This window comes from Lissotriton helveticus, chromosome 4_1 (assembly GCF_964261635.1).
Source record: "Lissotriton helveticus chromosome 4_1, aLisHel1.1, whole genome shotgun sequence".
In the NCBI taxonomy this organism is placed as follows: domain Eukaryota; kingdom Metazoa; phylum Chordata; class Amphibia; order Caudata; family Salamandridae; genus Lissotriton; species Lissotriton helveticus.
This window is the reverse complement of record NC_136063.1, coordinates 1,864,714,518-1,864,720,517: the sequence shown is the minus strand read 5'-3', so window position 1 is coordinate 1,864,720,517 and position 6,000 is coordinate 1,864,714,518.

Below are 6,000 nucleotides of genomic sequence, written 5' to 3'. Positions count from 1 at the left end.
CAAGACTGCGTTGGGCCAATGCAAGTCTGCCTGACATCGTAATAGGCCCCTACTGTGTGGTAACATGGACAAGATCAAGGCTTATTTCAGCGTCAGACTGGCCTATAGAGCTATCTGTCAGTGCGAGATGGGTTATTCTGCCAGATCAGCATGTGGGAGAGTTTTGTGACTGTGTGGGCCGGTTTTGTCGTGTGATGGCCAGTTTTGTGAACATCTTTATGTAATGATTAAATGGCAGTTGCAGGGAACACTGTTCATTCTACAGTAAGTTGCTTTTGCACACACAGAGAAGAACGAGGTGGGCAACTCACAGGGTTTTCAATGTGGAGCATCGTGTGATATCAGGTGTGCTGCAGCATGTGGAGCAGTTCAATATGAAAATAAATCAACTGCTGGCTGACCCACAATAGCTGCTGCATACAAACCTTCCCCGAGTTCCACACTTGCCATCTCCGTTATCCTGTTTATCATGCAGACACTAAATGTGCCACTGAATAGATATTGCCACATTCCACCTGAAGTGCCGGAAGCAGCAGCTATTTTGCTGGCTGTTATTAAGGCTATGGGGTAAGGAGCAATCGAGCTCTGGTCATTTGTTTGTGCAGCATGAGCTCTGGGGAAGTAAAAGGGAAGAGATGGTATTCCACGCAGTTCTGCATGGATCCACCGGTTACAGTGATAGATGAGTAGCTATATTGATTGTTATGGATTTTGTTTCTGTTATAGCCAAAGTGTTTAATTTTTTTATTTTAAATACAGTTTAGTGTTGAATGGAAGAAAAATATTCCCCTCCTCTTTATCAACCTTCACTATTGTGATAGCCTGTTGACTGGCAAACTGAACTCAATAAATTCCTGAGCCTTCCTGATTGTGTCCTGCTTGGTTTGAAACAACTTAGCCACACCACGCCCGGGCTGAATAAATGTCCTATCTATAAAGGAAAGAGGAAATTTCAAATGCATCTGCATTGGCCTCAAAGTCACAGGGTCGAGCTTTTAATTATGGGTATTTCTTCCAATGCATATTACCATTCAAAGAATGTTCGGTTCTTAGCCAGAACGTAATCCATTTTCAGTCATCTATGTATTAGATTTGTTGCATTCTGAAGCTACTGCAAGGTTTTTTTGCGGAGGAGGAACTTGTGGTTTATGATGTTGAGTTTCATAGGTGGGCACTCTTTATGATGGGTACTCGTATTATGAATTGCACAATTATTTCGGTTATCTGTTACGTTGGTATGTGTAAAAATCAAGTTAGTTGTGATTCGTAAATTTTACAGTCAATCATTTCTGGGCACTTGCGTGAAATAAGGTGTTTTGAAAGCCACCAACGCCATGCATATTGCTGCACTCCCATGAGGGGGAGAGACCGCGAAAGGAGCAGCAGGGAGAGACTACCACTCCTGTCACCCCCTGCGGTTAGCTGAAAAGCGCAATGCCCGCCCGCGGCAGATTGAAGCCACCAACGCCATGCATACTGCTACACTCCTAGGTGGGGGAGAGACCACTAGAGGAGCAGCAGGGGGAGACTACCACTCCAGTCACCCCCTGCTGTTAAAGCGCTGATAAGCGTGACGCTAGACTGTGGCAGATTGAAGCCGCCAATGGCCCGCATAACACTGCACTCCCAGGAGGGGGAGAGACTGCGAAAGGAGCAGCAGGGGAAGACTACCACTCCTGTTGTTGTGTCTCGAGCCAGATCCTCCTGGCTAGAGTGTGACACGTGCGTACTCTTTCTGGTAAGTGTTGTAATTAAATGGTTCATGAAATGCTTCTTACATTCCTTTTAGAACTGTAGGGGTTGGATGGGGACATTCTCTCAAAATTACAAAGTGATGGCTCGGAATGCATGGTAGCTTTTGCTTCTAGAGCTTTAACTGTTGCTGAAGAAAATTATTCAGTGATTGAGAGGGAGGCACTAGGATGTTTGTGGGGTCTTAAACATTTTAGACAATTCATCTGGGGAACTAGGGTTACCTTACGAACAGACCACAAACCACTTCCTAAAGTCCTCACCTCTTTTGGACTTAATAACGTATCACCTAGAATTTCACGAATTTCTGCACAATTGTTAGATTTCGTTTATGATGTAGTTTATCTACCTGGAGTACGTAATAAAATCGCAGATTTTTTAAGCAGGAGCCCCCTCTGTACAGTTGGTAATTCGGAAAATGATTGGGACAAATGGTTTGTTGCCAGCATTTTTAATAATGAACTAAGGAGCATATCCCATGATGATTGGATAACAAATATATCCTCAGACCATGAGATTCAAGATGTATGTGAATTTCTTAAAAAAGGGTGGCCAGAGAAATCTAACCTTAACAAAACTTTGACTCCGTTCTGGGAAGTGAGAAATGAATTGTCTCTTGGAAATGGATTACTACTTAGAGGTGGAAATCTAATTCCACCCTCAAATTTCCGAGTGGAAGTAATCAACCTGTGCCACGAAGGCCATTTAGGCATTGTAAAAACGAAGTGCAGAATTAAACAATCTTATTGGTGGCCAGGTATTGACAGAGACATTGAGAGAGTTGTGCGTGAATGTCATGATTGTATCAATTCTGACAAAAGCTTAGCAACGTGTCAAACCAACATACATCCCATCGTTGTTCCTAACATGCCATGGGAAACAGTCGGTATTGACATCTTTGGGACTGTTAAAGGTATTGATGACATGCATAAGTATAATATTGTAATTGTGGATTATATAAGTATAAAGTGGTTGAGAATGCTGACTCAGGGAATGTTTTACAGTATTTGGGGAAGGTTTTCAGTCGAGAAGGTCTTCACAAAGACATTATTTCAGATAATGGTGGACAATTTATTGGAGAGCAGTTTAAGAAATTCACTAATGACTCAGGTATTGTACATAGAAACAACCTCAGTTTATCACCCAGAAGGAAATGGAAGTGTTGAACGCTTTAATAGAGTCATTAAAGGGATAAAGCCAGATCCTTCCAGGCTCGCGTGTGACACGTGCGTACTCTTTCTGGTAAGTGTTGTTATTTAAATGGTTCATGAAATGCTTCTTACATTCCTTTTAGAACTGTAGGGGTTGGATGGAGACAGAGACCCAGGAGTAGAGCTGATAGGCCGCTGCATCCGCACTTACTTCTGTCACTAGGGTTTATGCTATAATAAAAGAACCTCAACTTATTCTTTGTGGACATTGGTATCTTTACAACACCTGTCACTGCGGTTGGAGCGCTGATAAGCGCAGCGTCGGCCTGCGGTGCGGGAGGCGCACGGGGACTCACCCGGGACAAAGGTGGGCCCGTCCACACCCATCATCGCCCAGAAGAGGCTGGGTTGGGCCACCCCCTTACATTTCTCATTTTTTGCACCTGATTGACTTGGAGGCAGAAGATGGTTAAGCGTAAGGCGAAGGCTAAGTCCCCGGAACATGGAGGGGAAAGTGTTAATACTTTGGACTCCTTCTTACTTAGAGCAGCAGACATCATCTCCAGAGAGATTGAACTAACGGAACGTTGACTATCTCTGGAATAGGTAAGACCTATTACTGTTGAGACTGTTGAGTTTGTGGAACCTTCTTCTACTTCCCCCAATGACCAAGGCTTGCATGAGACTTTAGCTACTCATGATAAAATATCAAACATTTATTCCCTGCCTAGAAATTCCAAGTCACCAACTGCTCTTAAAAGCACTGAAGATGAGCCACCACCTAAAAGGCAAAGAGGGAAGGAAAAAAGATTAACGCTTCATAAACGACCTAAAGTAACAGCATTTACTACCACCAGTGCAACCCTCGTGGCAAATTCTATCGCCTCGGAAACGCTGCCAGTTGTTGTGGAAACAGCCCAGGGCACACAAAGGATAGGTCACAAAAATGCATCTGACTCATTTTCTCCATTGCAAGGGGTGGATCTGTGCCATAAATTGGGGCAAATTGTTAAATTACTCCACCGGCCACTCAATTCTAAATTGGACATAATAATGGAGTGACTTGACCAGTTCACTGCCCCTAGACTGATTTCTGTTCATCCAGGGAGAACCGAAAACCAAACCCAAGGTGACTCTGTTTCCAGCTTTGTTGCCATGCATATCTTTAATCTAGGTGTGGAGGTTCACACACTAGGATCCCTCTCAAAAGAAAGAGCAGTCACTACCAATCTTAGGGAATTTCCTAGTGCTATTTAGGGGAATTACTTATCCATCACTCCAACATTTTTAAACATGTTTTGGAACTTTCCGGTTCATTTGAGTGAAATGCTGCACAAGTGAACAGTGATTCTATCTCTGACCTATCAGAGAATTGCAGTGGGAGGGAGACAAGGTGGGAGGACCCCAATAATGGTCATGGCACTGGTCCGTCAAATCCTGGCAGAATAGAGATTTCAGTGAAAGTCTGGATTTACCCCGGCAGCGTGTCCTTTTGTAATTGTCTTAGCAAATGTCCCCGCTTTGCAGCAAGATCAGTCAGAATCCTGGACCCAATTGATTGACAAAGCCTTATATTGGTTGTCTAAATCTTAAACAGGTATTTATAATCTTTACAAATATATCATTATGGCAATATGGCTAAAGCGGATAGGTAAAACTGGTAAGTCAATAGGGGGGACTGCATTGTTGTTAATTTGAACAATCAGAGGGTGGTTGAACATTTACTAGGCGTACTTCCTACTTTCCACTATTCCCCAAAACAGATCTTTGCATTACCATTGCAGTTTTTTTATAAACCATTTATCATAAATTGTACATCACATCTTAAGGTTAATCCCCCTGTCCACAGTTACAATGTTACTTCTCACCATTTACAAATACAAATAGATTTGCTTCTTTGAGCAAACTTGAAGCATGTGATTGACTACCCTCACCTCCTAAATCACACAGTGGCCTTTAAATTCCCCTAAATATTTTCTCTAATCAGGTTACTATCCAAAGTCCAAAACTACCCCAACTTCCCTGAAAGTAATATCATGGAATATAGCTGGCTATAATCTCAAAAAGAGCAGTTCTCACTGGCTAGATATTGTGGAAAACTTTTGTTGCAGGGATTCTTTACATACACAGAACTATGGGCATGATCATGGGACCTCGGTGTATAGGGGCTAAGCCTTCCCAACACTTTAGTGCCCGCTAGCCCAGGACCGACTAGCTATAGTGTCTCATTCCCTCTCCTACACACTTACGAAGGAGCAAATGATTAGACACCCCAGAACACAACACTTCCAGATATCTCAGGAATCACTGTAACAAGACCTGCCTTTCCGCCCACACTCTCGTCCCTGACCACAATAAGAACCGACTGTGACATGAATATAGTTTAACATGTTTATTTTAAATATTGTGCTCTAACATGCAGTATACATGCCACAAAGATGCATATACCTAATACAGTTAGCATTGCAGCTAGACAATATATCATAAAGTTAGATATCATCAAATAAAGACAGTGGAGAAAGGACTATAAAGCCTAACCACCCTACCCTTGATAAAAATAAGTATTATTATATAATGGAAGATCTTTGGGCTTTGTCATCAGTCCCCATACCTTAGTGCCTAGATGGTATATCTACATCATAGGGACTGCATTGCTCTTCTTTCTAGAAAGCTCCCTCTCCAAGTGTGTGTTATCTAAACATGCATCCCTATAATATCAAAGTATGAGTTTCCAGCAGCAGCTGCCTTAGCATGATTTGTCTAGGTGCTAGGGAGTGACCAGAACATAATAAAAAGGAGCATTTTTTATCGACCTTGCTCACAGTGTTCAGACTAAACTCCAGAAACAGGCAGAGAACAAACAAAGCAAGCAGTTCTCATGTGAAAGTCATAAACAGAGTATTGCAAAAAATAAAGCTATGTAGTAACGTGCGCAAAAGCTGCATCATGGCTGCTGGACTCATGCTAACTTAGTGATGTTAACAATGTCCCTATCGGGCATGTGACACTTTGATATCCTATGCTTCCAGGAAACGTGGGAATCAAAACCCATCATAATGGATGGGTTCTGCACTTTTCAGACGAACGTGACTGCCTT